This window comes from Mus musculus, chromosome 14 (assembly GCF_000001635.26).
Source record: "Mus musculus strain C57BL/6J chromosome 14, GRCm38.p6 C57BL/6J".
Taxonomy (NCBI): domain Eukaryota; kingdom Metazoa; phylum Chordata; class Mammalia; order Rodentia; family Muridae; genus Mus; species Mus musculus.
Genome location: NC_000080.6, coordinates 60,846,723 through 60,859,999, shown reverse-complemented (window position 1 = coordinate 60,859,999; position 13,277 = coordinate 60,846,723). Strand labels below are relative to the sequence as shown.

Below are 13,277 nucleotides of genomic sequence, written 5' to 3'. Positions count from 1 at the left end.
GGCTCAGTAGCTAGGAGTGTGTGTTGTAAAAGCATAAATAAGGGTTTGAGGGTTTTAAGTTCAAACCCACAGCACCCACATTAAAAGCTGGGCATGGGAGGAAGGCTTGCTGGCTGCCAGTCTAGTTCAGTGAGAGACTCTGTCTCAAAGGAATAAGGTAGACAGTGATAGAGCAGCGCACCCAAAATTCATGCTGGTCTCCACTTATTTGGAGTGCACACCTGTACATGTATCCATCCACACACTGCACATATGTATAACATAGCACACAATAAGGTAGAGAGTGATGAAGGATGACACTGATGTCAACCTCTAGCCTCCACACACGTGAACGGACACCTGCATATACACACAAAAAGAACAAAACTGAATCTCAGTCCACAATGGGTGATAAACATGTATTAGTGTTCTCCTTAGCCTTTCTTTTCTTCCAAACTCAAAAATCACATCTATAAATTCCTATTTCCATTAGACTCAAGAACAGTCTGTGAACACTGAAAGTGGCACCTCATTTCACCATACGGGCTGCAAGTCAGGCTATGCCAAAGCAGGACTGAATAACTGTCTGTGTCACTTCTGTTCACACATCACTCCTACCACAGTCACATGGCCAGAGTTTCCAGGGACAAGGAGAAAACTGCACCCCACACAGCAGAGTGGCATTGTTACCAAGCAGGTCTAAGGGTGGCCATGGTGGCCCCAGTGCACATATGAGAGCCTACAGTTTAATTTGTATTTATATTTCTTTAGCTTGAATTTCCCCAAGTAACTACTGGGTTAGGTAGGTAGATAAGCTCTTCGGGTTATTGATCCTTCCTTCTAAACCTGCATATACATTTCAAACATCTAGCCCAGTATATCAAAGCTGACATTCAGCATTACTGCACAAAGTGGCTACTATCTGATACACAAACGTAGCATTCCATGTTGTTCCTTGTTCATTCTGAGTGCTAGAAAAACTGAACAATTTTCACACATTTGAGTGACAACTATATAGCTGTATATTATACACACACACACACACACACACACACACACACACACACCAGCAATAAATAAATGATTCAGATCTGTCTTTCATTATTTGCCTTCTTTGACCACTATCTTATGCGAGATGTTTTTGTTCTACTTATTGTTTTGGGGAAGTAAACTAGTACAAATAAGGGAACGCCAGTCCAGTGCTACTGCATATTTGTGGACCAACACTGTCTGTGACACCTCGGGCCAGCCTCACTTTGTGGGTTCCCGTAGCACAGCTTCAGTTTGGGACATTCAACACATACATGGCTTCTGAATTGCCCTTTGCAAACTATGAAAACCCATCACTTCTAATGCCCCCTTTCTGACTCCCAGTGTCTACAGAATGGGAGGCCCCAGACCAGGCTCACCCCAGTCCATTCCATCTCTCCTCCAGCCATTCCTCCAACATCAGGCAGGCACTCAACAGAGGCCACCCACCATCCTGTGCCATTTCTCTTAGTGTCACCAAGACAAGCCATCTACTTGGCTGGTCTCAGTGCTGAGTATCCCACTTTCCAACCTCTTCTCTAGTTCCCTGTTTTCTGCTAAGCTCTCTAGAATCCAGTCACTGGCAAAACCACATTTATTTTCACAGGTCATCTTTAACTATTCCTGCCACCCAGGTCCACTGAAAATATGACAACCTTTCTAATAATGGCTTCCTTCTCCCAAGCCCTACCTGTCGCAGGTCTGGGGGAATGGAGGAACAGCCTTTATGTTCCAGACCATCCTGCTTTGCTCCTTGGACCACTGCCCAGTTCTCACTTCCCCGCTAGAGGACCGCAATGTCCCGCACGATGTTACTCCTGTTAACAAGCATCTCAGCTCTTTATCAGTACCCTGACCCCTTGACCTCCCAAGAGCCTGTGTTCTCAATACTCCCTAGAGTCCTCTCTACCTCAACACAACCTTTCATCCCTCATTACCACTCTCAAGTGGTCCCTTTCTTTCATGTCCCCTTTCAGCCAGCAATCTTCTATCAGCGTCTGTCAAATGATAGGAAATCAAGTGGCCTGCAAACATTTGGAGAACTATCAAATGCAAACCACAGTGCGTTGATGCTCAGCCTCTGGAAAGGCTGGAATCAGAAGACCTGGCAACACTGAGTACCGTGGAGGATGCAGAACAAATGCACAGCTCAGCACTGCTGGAGGCAAGGAACTCAGCATAATCACCCTGCAACAATGGTGGCCAACAGCTAACAGAAACAAATGCTTATGCTCACCAGAACTTATGAAAGTATTCACAAGAACCTGATCATTGCTCTATCACACTCCACTTCTGGCATACCACATTTTAGAAGATTATTTTATTGCTGACAAACATCTGATATTTCATTAGTTACTGTGTCCTGCCATATGAAGCCTGGGTGAGCGGACCATACACAAACTCCAGCCCAGGAAGAGCATGCCCAGGAGGTCTGTAAGGGGAGGTGTCCCTGCTGCTGTGTGTGCACCTGCTCACAGGGGCAGCCAGTGCACTGTCACCTCCCTGGGAGGAAAGGAGGAAGGGCAGCAGGGAGGAGCCCCTAAGAGCTGCAGGGCTGAGGACTTCGTATTGGACACAGGTAACTGCCGCTCTCAGCCAGACTGCTCCTAGGTGGAGCACTAAGGATCTGAAGAAAAACTCTTCACGCTGTAGAGCTTTATACAGCTTATGAATGCTTAAGCAAGTCACATCTTACCTTCCCAAAATGCCATTAAAATCTCCACTCCGTGCACTCAGTAGCAGCCCTTCTTAAAATTCTAGGCGCGCAGCTTAGAGGCCCTGAGGAAGGCCTGGAGGTCCTTAGGTATTTCCAGGAGCCCTTCTGCAAGCCCATCTCTCCATGAGCACTAGAGGCCCGGTGTTCTGTGTATATCCTGTGACTGATACTATGATTGACCTCGGAGTCACTAGGATAAAGGATGCTAAAAATAGAAACTCATGAGCATCTCTCAAAGCATGAAGCTTCTAACATTCTGGGGGACAGTTCATTATATCCAAGCTGCAGCAAATTACAGGCCAAAGGGTGGGTAACACTATCACAGAAACCAAGAATAAAATGAACGCTGGCGACTTGGCTCAAAAGACTTTATAAAAACAACCCAGACAACTGTGTGTTTTAAATGGGCGAAGGCTAGAGTTCAGTTCTCACAGAAGCTGCAGCCATGGAGGTTTTTAGAAAATGAGTCAATCGTGAGATTAGTGTTCCAGTTTACAACACGTGTGTGTTTTAGTTACGAAGCCATAGTAAATCTAGCATGGCAGGCAAGGTAAACAAGTTCTCAGTTGTTTATGTAGCCAAAGAGGAAAGGAATTTAACACGCCATTAACCACTTAGGTGTTTCTAGATATACACCAGACGGCTCTACATTGAAGATAAACGAAAGCAAAGATAAGTGAACATGGCTTTCTTTAATCTGCCATTTGCTTAGCAACATTAAATATCCAAAGGTAGTTCTTCCAAAGCAAGACCTTCACCTCACTGAGATTTGCCATTTGGAGGGGAGCAGGAACAAAGGGATGGGAGGGGACTGAACTGTCCCAAGAAAATGTTTTACTGCAGAATGGGAATTGACTACTCCCCAGAGAAGAGTAAATATTTAACTTCTCTGGGCTACTTCTCTCATAGTTGTGTGTGTGTGTGCATCTGTATTTGTATATGCAGACATAATACATGCACATACATATATACAGAGACAGACAGAAGAGAAAGAGAGTCATTCTGAGCCCAAGTTGGCCTCACATTTCTAGCAATGCTCCTGCCTCAGCAGTCCAAATGCTAGGCTTACATGTGTGAGGTACCACACGCATGTAAAGAGTCCCAGTGTGTCTTCTTAACAATCTGAGCAAGTGTGGGATGAGAGCAGCAGACTGTTAAGTAGGCCTCAGACGTCTCCAGAAAGACCTGTGTGCTCATCTTTCATCCATAATTTAAAAAATTAAATCAACAACAAAAGAAGTTCATCATTGCCTGGTGCAATGAGCAGCGATGCTAGTCCGAATTAATACTGGGACTAAACAGTGACAGCGAGTCTCAGGCGGGGCTCAGGAAAGAGCGAGCGCTCACCTACCGTGTGGATGTCCTGGGTTCTATCCCCAGCACCATTAAATTCATTCATTTGTAGGTTTCCCTGTGAAAAGCTTTATATGTTTAGAACTAAAAATTGAAGACAATTTTAAGATGCTTTAATGCAAAAATACCCATTTGCATATAGTTCTCTCTATAATATATATCAAGGTATATTATTCCCATACACAAATAATTCAACAAAAAGCTCTCAAAAACTATCAAGTGGACAGGAAAAAAGATCTCATACTGGGTTATTGTGGTGCATGTCTCTTAAGCCCCACACTGGGAAGGTGAGGCAAGATTATGTGTCCTAGGCCAGCCTGGGCTACATAGCAAACCATCTCCCAAGCCCTTCACACTCTAGGCTCAGGAAGGCTGTGGGATGAACCTCTGGGGCATGCAGATCTAGACTCCACAGGGCGGCCTTGCAGCTCTCTTCAGCACTTTGGCACACCACCTCTCAGCTGGCAAGTGAGCAGCTACTTTCCCTTGTACACACAATCGTGGCCACAGAAATGTCAGCTTGGGAGTCTGCTTTCCAAATCAAGCGATTCCAACATGGGGAGCCTTCAGAGCACACAAAACCATACGGTGAGCCTTCGTTTATTATGCTCTCCTTGGGAATCAGAGACCACATTCACAGCAAGCTCTCTATAAACAATACTCAAGCCACCATCTAGCCAACGCAACCCTAACATAATAAAGAGCAGAACATGATACTGTTGGGATTGTAGAAGCCGAAGTGGAAAGGAAAATAGTATGTTTGAAATAGGGGGTTTTGCTGATATTGAGAAATGGCTGTCCCCATGAAAAGGTCGTGTCCAACCATGCAGGCTGGGCTAGTGTTCCTCTGATGACCACTCCTGCACACTAGAGGTGTCATCACTCCATCCTCTGCCCTCACCTTCCTAACACAATCACCCACAGATTCTCCGAGATCTCTAGGTAGTAACTCCCCATCCACAGAGCTCATGTCTTGACCTATGTTCTGGGATATACATATGGTGACCCAACACCTAGACAGGCTACAGTCATGTGACATCACACTTACCACATTTCTTTACTTTTTTTTTAATTCTTTTTTTTTAAGATTTATTTTTATATATGTAAGTACACCATCGCTGTCTTCAGACACACCAGAAGAGGGCATCAGATTTCCTTACTGATGGTTGTGAGCCACCATGTGGTTGCTGTAAATTGAACTTAGGACCTCTGGAAGAACAGTCAGTGCTCTTAAGCACTAGGCCATCTCTCTAGTCCCCATTTACCACATTTCTATTCTCTACTAAGTAGTTGTTCCTCATGGACGCCACGTCCCTGACACAGGGTGCTTGACACCGGGTGCCTGACACAGGGTGCTTGACACCGGGTGCCTGACACAGGGTGCTGGCGCAGGGTGCTTGACACAGGGTGCTGGCGCAGGGTGCTTGACACAGGGTGCTGGCGCAGGGTGCTTGACACAGAGTGCTGGCACAGGGTGCTTGACACAGGGTGCTTGACACAGGGTGCTGACACAGGGTGCTTGACACAGGGTGCTTGACACAGGGTGCTGGCACAGGGTGCTTGACACAGGGTGCTGGCACAGGGTGCTTGACACAGGGTGCTGGCACAGGGTGCTTGACACAGGGTGCTGGCGCAGGGTGCTTGACACAGGGTGCTGGCGCAGGGTGCTTGACACAGGGTGCTGGCGCAGGGTGCTTGACACAGGGTGCTGGCGCAGGGTGCTTGAGCGGTGTCAGTTCACTTTCCACAGCATCTCCCGGGCCAGGTCTACCAGTCCTCTAGGCCGGTGACAGCCGAGCCCGGCCCTGAAGCCATGCTCCTGTTCTGCCAGCCTTCCTTTTCCTGTTGTTTCATTTCAGTTCGACTCAGGGCCACTTGCTGGCACAGCAGGAGAGTCTGGGCCACTCTTGCTTGGACAAACTTTTGGATAAAGTTGTGGAAGCCTACAGCCACCTCTTGCAAATCAGAAAGGCACCTCTGGTTTTTTGGGGTTTTTTTTGGGAGGGGGGTTGTTTTGTTTTTATTTTTAAGAAACACTGCTGGCCCATGAAGAGCTGTGACAGAAACCATGCCTGACCACCTACAATTCAACAAAGTACTTTAAAGCACCAATAAGACCAACATACCTTCCCACGTGGGAGCCATCTGTTCCTGGTCTGTACTGGAACTCACTCACTAGGCCGACTGAGAGGGACAGAGGGTACAGGCGCTCTCCCAGTCTTTCCCAGACCTGATATCCCTCACCAACTTCAGAGCAAGTGAGAACGCAGAAACACAAACCCAGTCAGTGTGGTGGTCGGCACACGCCAGCAATCTTAGTGCTTCGGTGGCTGCGGCAGGAACAGGTGAGTCCCAGAAGAGCCTGGGGCATATAAGGACCCGGCCTCGAAACACAACAGCAATAACCATGCAAATCTAGACTACCAGAGCAGCAAAAGTATAACACTGCACACAGTCTGGGCTAAAATGGAAGAAATGTGCAATCACTTTGAAAGAAAAGATCCTTAGGAGAGGAGTAAGTCATTAAAAATAAGCAACAAGGACTGGAGAGATGGTTCTGGGTTAGGAGTGTGCACTGCTCTTGTAGAGGGCTGCTGGAGTTCAGTACCCACCATGCGCTGGGTCCACATTTACCCCTTTCTCCAGCTCCGGGGGATCTGAAACCCTCTTCCAGATCCCGAGGTCACCATTACTCACTTGTGTATCACCACACTACAATATACATACAATATTCAAATAAAAATGTATTTTAAAAAAGGCAATAGAACTCCATCCGTAAAGAGATAGAATACAACAGAAAACCAGCCCGTGGGACTGTGATGTAAAATCACCCTATAACCAGCTGAACAAGACTTTTGGATTCCCAGCATCAAACTACTGCTATGGAAAAACAAGTCAAGTGCAAAGTGATTTAGCATAAATATTAATAAAACGCTGGCACAATAAGGCCACTTACTCACAGAGTCAATACCCATATTTCACAGGGAACAAAGACAGTTACAACAGTGATATGAGTTCAGTTTCCCAAAGCATGTCACACCAAGGGGTAGCTCGCTAGACACGGATCTGTGAACTCCTCCCTGGCTAGTGGACCTGTGTTTCTGTGCGCTGTAGCTTCTCATGGGAGAGACTTGGGCTTTGAAGCTAGTGATCCCTCCAGCATCTCCCAAATATGGCTGAGACTTTACTCCCAAGAAGAGTAACTAACACACATAAGGAATGTTCCTAAGATACATCTGTAACCATTGCCTAACGGCTGAGACCATAATGAAAGCATCCAGGTACTTTGCATAGATTCTGTAAGCCCTGCAAATACTCTCTAGGTTATCAGTCAACGTTTTACTCTTCATGGAATGAAAGTATTTGAGACAAACAACTCCTGGCGGGGATACTATGAAGTCACGATGACACTGTCTTCTAGCCAACAGGGCTGCTACCACCCATGTACTCTGTCTCCTTTGCTTTTGCTCAGCATCCGACCTGTACATCTGGCCCAGCCCTAGAGCTCACCTCTGCTTCTGCACCATCCTGTACATGGCACATCCTGGTTTAGGCCACCATCAGTTTTGCTATGGCACAGGACACCCTAGTATGGGTCTCTCAAAACTTACTCTTGCCCTTTACCCCATATGGTGGAACCAAAATCACCTTTCAGTAATTTCAAAGATTTTCTGAACAGCATGAATACATTTTGATTAATAAAGAGGAATGATCAACTCACCAGCCACACAGCCACCCACTGACGTAAGCCATAAATACTTCTAATATTATACACAGTTCCATTCCTGAGCCAGAGTAGTATACTAGCTGCACTGTGTGACTCCCTTGCTTTTGGTGGTGGTTTGAGTAGGAATGACCCTCATAGACTCATGTGTTTGAATGTTTGGCCTGTAGGAAGTAGCACTAATAGGAGGCGTGGCCTTGTTGGAGTAGGTGTGGCCTTGTTGGACGAAGTATGCCACTGTGGGGGTGGGCTTGAGGTCTCATAGCTCAAGCTATCCCCAGTGTGGAACAAAGTCTCTCAGCTCCTTCTCCAGCACCATGTCTGCCGTAGGCTGCCATGCTTCTCAGCATGATGCTAATGGACTGACCCTCTGCAACCGTAAGCCAGCTCCAGTGAAATGTTTGCCTTTCTAAGAGTTGCCTTGGTCTTGGTGTCTCTTCACAGCAATGGAAACCCTCACTGAGGCCACTGGTCCTGGATCTCTGCACAGCAGTAGAACCCTAACTGAGACACTTTCCTTTGCAGTCTTCCCGAGTATGCTCTCTTCTGCAATACTCAGTTTTACATGGCTGTGAGTTTGCATGGAAGTCCTACTTAGTCTGACTTACGTGATGGCGGCTTATGCCTGCTGGATTCAGTAACTCTGCCCCTTAGCTGCTCCTGTACGGTGCTTTTCATTTTCCTGCTGACAACAACCTGGGCTTCTCATAGAATCTTCCCCACTCCACTCCTCTCCAGAAACATCCACAACCTGCTATAAAGGGTCCTCTGTGTCATTCCTGGAACTGAGAGTACCTCTCAGCATGCTCTATACACTAAATGCAGGAGATGAATGCTGCCCTCAGGAGTGCCCACACCCAGTGTTAGCGGAGAATGCCCAAACTCTCTCCAAAATGGGGAAACCACTCTGCACTCCTGCCCATAGTACTATAGTCCTGTGGTGCCACGGCCATCCCAACTTGGTATTCTCAACTGGCATACCGAAACTGACAGAAAAAAAAAAACAGTAATGGGATATGATTTAGTCAGCATTCCTTGGTCAATGTGGGGGTCATTTCATGTGGCTTACTACATGCCTGTGTCTCATGTTCTTTCAAAATGTTTTAAAAATATGTCTTCTCTAGCAGGTCTAATTTTATTCTTTTTACTACAATTAAAAAGAAAAAAAAGGAAGGAGGGAGGGAAGAAGGCAGGAAAAAGGAAACAGGTGCATGGAAGTATCTACTTCTACTTCTTAGTTTTCCATTTTTATGAGAGTAGACTGGCTTACGTTATATTAAACTTACTACCTTATCCTTCAATCTAAATGTACTTAAATTTGTCAGTTTTCTGTTTTACATTTAATGCCCGTGAGACAACATGTTTTTACATTCACTGCTGCTTCCCACATTTGGGCTCCAACTTGCTTTATGGACAGTGTGAGACAGAGATCTGATCATTGAGCCTTTCACGTGTGGTATGGGTGCTGTCTTATAAACCGTGGACTTAATGGTTTCTCTATATCCACTGACCAGAATCCAGGTATGCTGAGCCTCTTTTAGGGTTCCTATTGTGTGACATGGCCATACCTCCTCCTCCCAGGCAGGGCTACTGTGTGAATTTCCACAGTCGTTGCTCTGTGGTGCTGCAGATCACACACAATGCCTTGTGCAGAGCAAATAGGCCTCTATTCTCAACTGTTCAGGAGGTAGAGACAGTCAGACTATAAGATCGTGGCTCCATGGGATACAGGATGCATTCACCATCAGCCTGGACAGCTTGGCTCAAGAAACAAGGCAAAGAGAGGGCTGAGCATACACCATCATGTCCTGCCCGCAGCACGAAAGAGGGCCGTGAGGGCTGACACAACAGAGGACGTGAACTGGGCGAAGGGACGAACTTTCGGAAAACAGACACTTCCTCGGCATCCACGGAAGGAGACGGGGTGGAGACTGAACGCTGACTTCCTGTCTGCTTCCCTGCACACAAGCGAGCACACATGGGAGAAGCCTGACAGCAAGAAGTCTGAGGCCCCGTGAGAAGCCCAGGAATGTCAAGGCTGAATGGCATCCCCTAGATGGCACAGCCTTTTCATGTTTAAAAACAACAAGATGAGCTGTGCTGATCTGAACGAGAATGGCTCTCAGGGGCTCAATATTTTTGAATATTTGATCCCCTATTGGTGGATATCTTAGAAAGATCAGGAGGTGTGATCTGGTTAGGGGTGTGTCACTGGGAGGGGCAGGAATTTTGAGGTTTCCTGTACCCTCCCACCCCCAGCTCCTTCACTTGCTTGTTATTTCACTCCACCATTATAGACTTTAAACCCCTGAAACTGTAACCCCAATTAAACACTTTCACATATAATGTGCCTTGGTCACGGTGTTTCACCGTAGCATGTAGACAACCAAGACAGTGGAAGTACTAAGACAAGTTGGTACCAGGAGGGAGCCAGTGCTATGACAGGCCTGACCTTGCTATGGACATCTTTGGGACTTGGACATAAGAAAGCAGTTGAACACTATAAGCAGAGCCATCCTAGCGGGAGTGTGGAAGACCACTATGCAAAGAGCAGTGTGGACGACTGAGGCCTAACTCTTATATTTTTGGCAAAGAATATGGCTGACCTTTTCCCCTTGCCCTAATAATATGTCTGAACTGAAAAGTAATGGACTAATTAATTTATTTGGTGGAGGAGATTTCAAGAAAGCTTAATGTTGACTCTGCTGCATGGTTGTTATTAATTACTCCTATGTAGGTCTACCATGAAAAAAAGAACTGGGGCAATTACACACACACACACACACTATTTTATATATATATATTAAAATGAGAACTAGGAAATTTAATGTTGAAGCCAAGGCTTGTGCTAAAAGAGATGTGGAGATAAAGGAGAGCTTGCTCAGAGATGGAATGAAGGGAGTGGTGCCCTGAGGGAAAGACACACAGCTAAACTTCCAACTAGTGAACAAGCCTGAGGAATTTTCTGCTCCTAAAAAGTAACAACAAATCAAAGCTGGTATGCGAGTCAAGGATGCCAGAGCTCACCCCAAGTTGGTACTCAAACTTGGCAGTGTCATCCATGAGGTTCTGGCGCTAGGGTCATGAGGGATGCATGAGTAAAGTGGCTGTCGAATCCTCCTCCGTGAGTAAGGAGAGACAATGAGTCCAGTGTGCGGCAGGGGACTCTGCATGGAGCCCTAAGAGGTCATTGCATGGAGCTGGGAACTGAAGCCTAGATTACATTGGAGCTTCCAAGAAGTGTCAGAACCATCTGATAACTGCCAAGAAGAGCGGCACACAAATAGAGGGACCAGCCTGAGTGAGAGAGAATTCCCTACCGTGCCCTCTCCTCCCTTTGGTATGATGTATAGTCTGTGCCACTCTATGTTGGAAGTACAGAATTTGCTTTTACATTTTACAGGGGTTATGATTAAGAGATTTCCTTGAGTTCCAGAAAAGAATGTTGAGACTGTGAAAGACTATGGGGGCTTTTGAAGTTGGATTAAATGCATTTGGCATTTTGACATGGCCACAAGCCTATGCCTATGGTGGTTTGAATAAGAAGAGGCTCTATAGGCTCATATGTTTGAATACTTGGTCCTCAGTTGGACCAAGTATTAGGAGGTGTGTCAGGCAGTGTAGGGTTGGCTTTCGGGTTTTAAAAGCACTGTGCCATTGCAGTGTGCCCCTTCTCCCTGCCTTGTGCCTGTGGCTCAGATGGGAGCCCTCAGCTGTTTCTTTACTCTGCCATCGTGGACTTTAACCTTCTGAAACTGAAAGCTCAATTAAATGCTTTCTTTTGTAAGTTGCCTTAGTCATGCTGTTTTATCACAGCAATGGAAAACTAACTAAGACATGGGGTAAGGGACAGTCGCAGACATGTTCCCTGCCACACTTAGTTCTGTAGGTCTGGACAGCGTCCGGTCTTTTCCCTATCTATGTTTATTTATGAGGCTCACTCCTCAGTGGTTATTTTGTATGGAACTGAACTTGCATTAATTTTTCTTTAAGACTTATTTTCATTTTTTGTTTGGGTGTTTTGCCCCCCACCCAGTGTGTGTGTGTGTGTGTGTGTGCTTTGTTTGTGCTTACAGCCTATAGAATATGGAAGCCAGAAGAAGGTGTCAGAGTCCCTGAAACTGGAGTTACAGATGGCTATGAGCCTCCATGTAGGCACTGATAATTGAACCTGGGTCCTCTAAAAGAGCAGCAAGTGCTCTTAACCACTGAGACATCTCTTTAGTCCTAACTTGCATTATTATTATTATTTTTTAGAAAGCTAAGTAGACTATTTGGTGAGAACAACAACAACAAAAAAAACCCCACAAAACCCAAAACAAAACAAAAAACACCTCACTGAAGCCCCACAAAGTTTACAAATTAGGTAAGTTATTGAAACCTAGGAAACTGTTACTATTCTGTCTTCCATAGTTAAGAGGTTGTTTTCATCCCTATCAACGTTCCCTAGTATGTATACTGAAGAGTTCAACAGATCACAGGTTAGAATAGTAAATGATAGAAGATCAAAAAATAGGCAATTGGGGCCATGATTCTATATATTTAGAACATTAAGCTTCTAAGACAATAAGAATCTAATGACTTGGAGCACTGTCAAGGTCAAATAGTCCTTCAAATGGCATATAAATTATTTCTGAACATATTTACTAGTGAAGCGACAGTGACCTGGGGGCTAGTTACAATTTAATGATTAACTTAGTCTTTGAACATCATCTGATGCCCAGTCCTTTAACTTGGCACTGACTTTGTCTTCCCATAGTTTGGAATTCTCTTAGCATTAATTCCTTATTGGACTGACTAGGTTGGAAGGATACAATCTCAAGCCATCTGTAGCCAGTTCGCCTCCTGAACAGGGGAAATAAAACAAACCCAGAGAACAACAGAGCTGAGAACAGAGAAGACACACATGTGCAGTGAGGTCATAGAAGACCTAGATTCAGTTTAGCTAGAGCCAGACACATCTGCACCTTTCCGGTTATAAGACTCAACTAATACCCTCTCTGCTTAAGTCCTTAGAAAGCATTCTAGTGTAGTGTCAAGTTTCCCTGGGTTCTTAACACCTACAACTGGGAAGCCATGAGAAATGAGTCTACACTGCTGAGCCAATCAGTTGATCCTCTTTCCACAGGAACCTGGGACTAACCAGAGAAAGTCTAACGTGCCTTTCGATCCCAATCTGTCACTCTCTAATCCTGGGAAGGACCTCACTAGGAGGCCCGAGGAGAGGCGAGTACTCACAAGACTATGCTGGTTTAAGAGGGAAATTAGAGTTCTTTTTCCAAAGCAGTGATATGAAGTCAGGCAGGTAGGACTTAGAAATGGCAACCAGTCTCCTGCCCTCTAGCTCAGCAGGGCACTAAACAAGACAGGATATAAAGAATATAGCACAAGCCCTGGAATAATGTAAGGTACTCAATAAATGTTAGTTCTCTTTGCAATGAATACTAGGAGAGTCTCAACATATATATGTAATTA

At 45.5% G+C, this 13,277-nt stretch overlaps 1 protein-coding gene across 2 annotated transcripts in view; it reads right to left on the bottom strand.

Annotated features, from left to right (window-relative positions):
* The window catches only part of Mipep (mitochondrial intermediate peptidase), a 120,920-nt gene that overhangs the window by 45,482 nt on the left and 62,161 nt on the right, over positions 1 to 13,277 (bottom strand). The window lies entirely within an intron of this gene.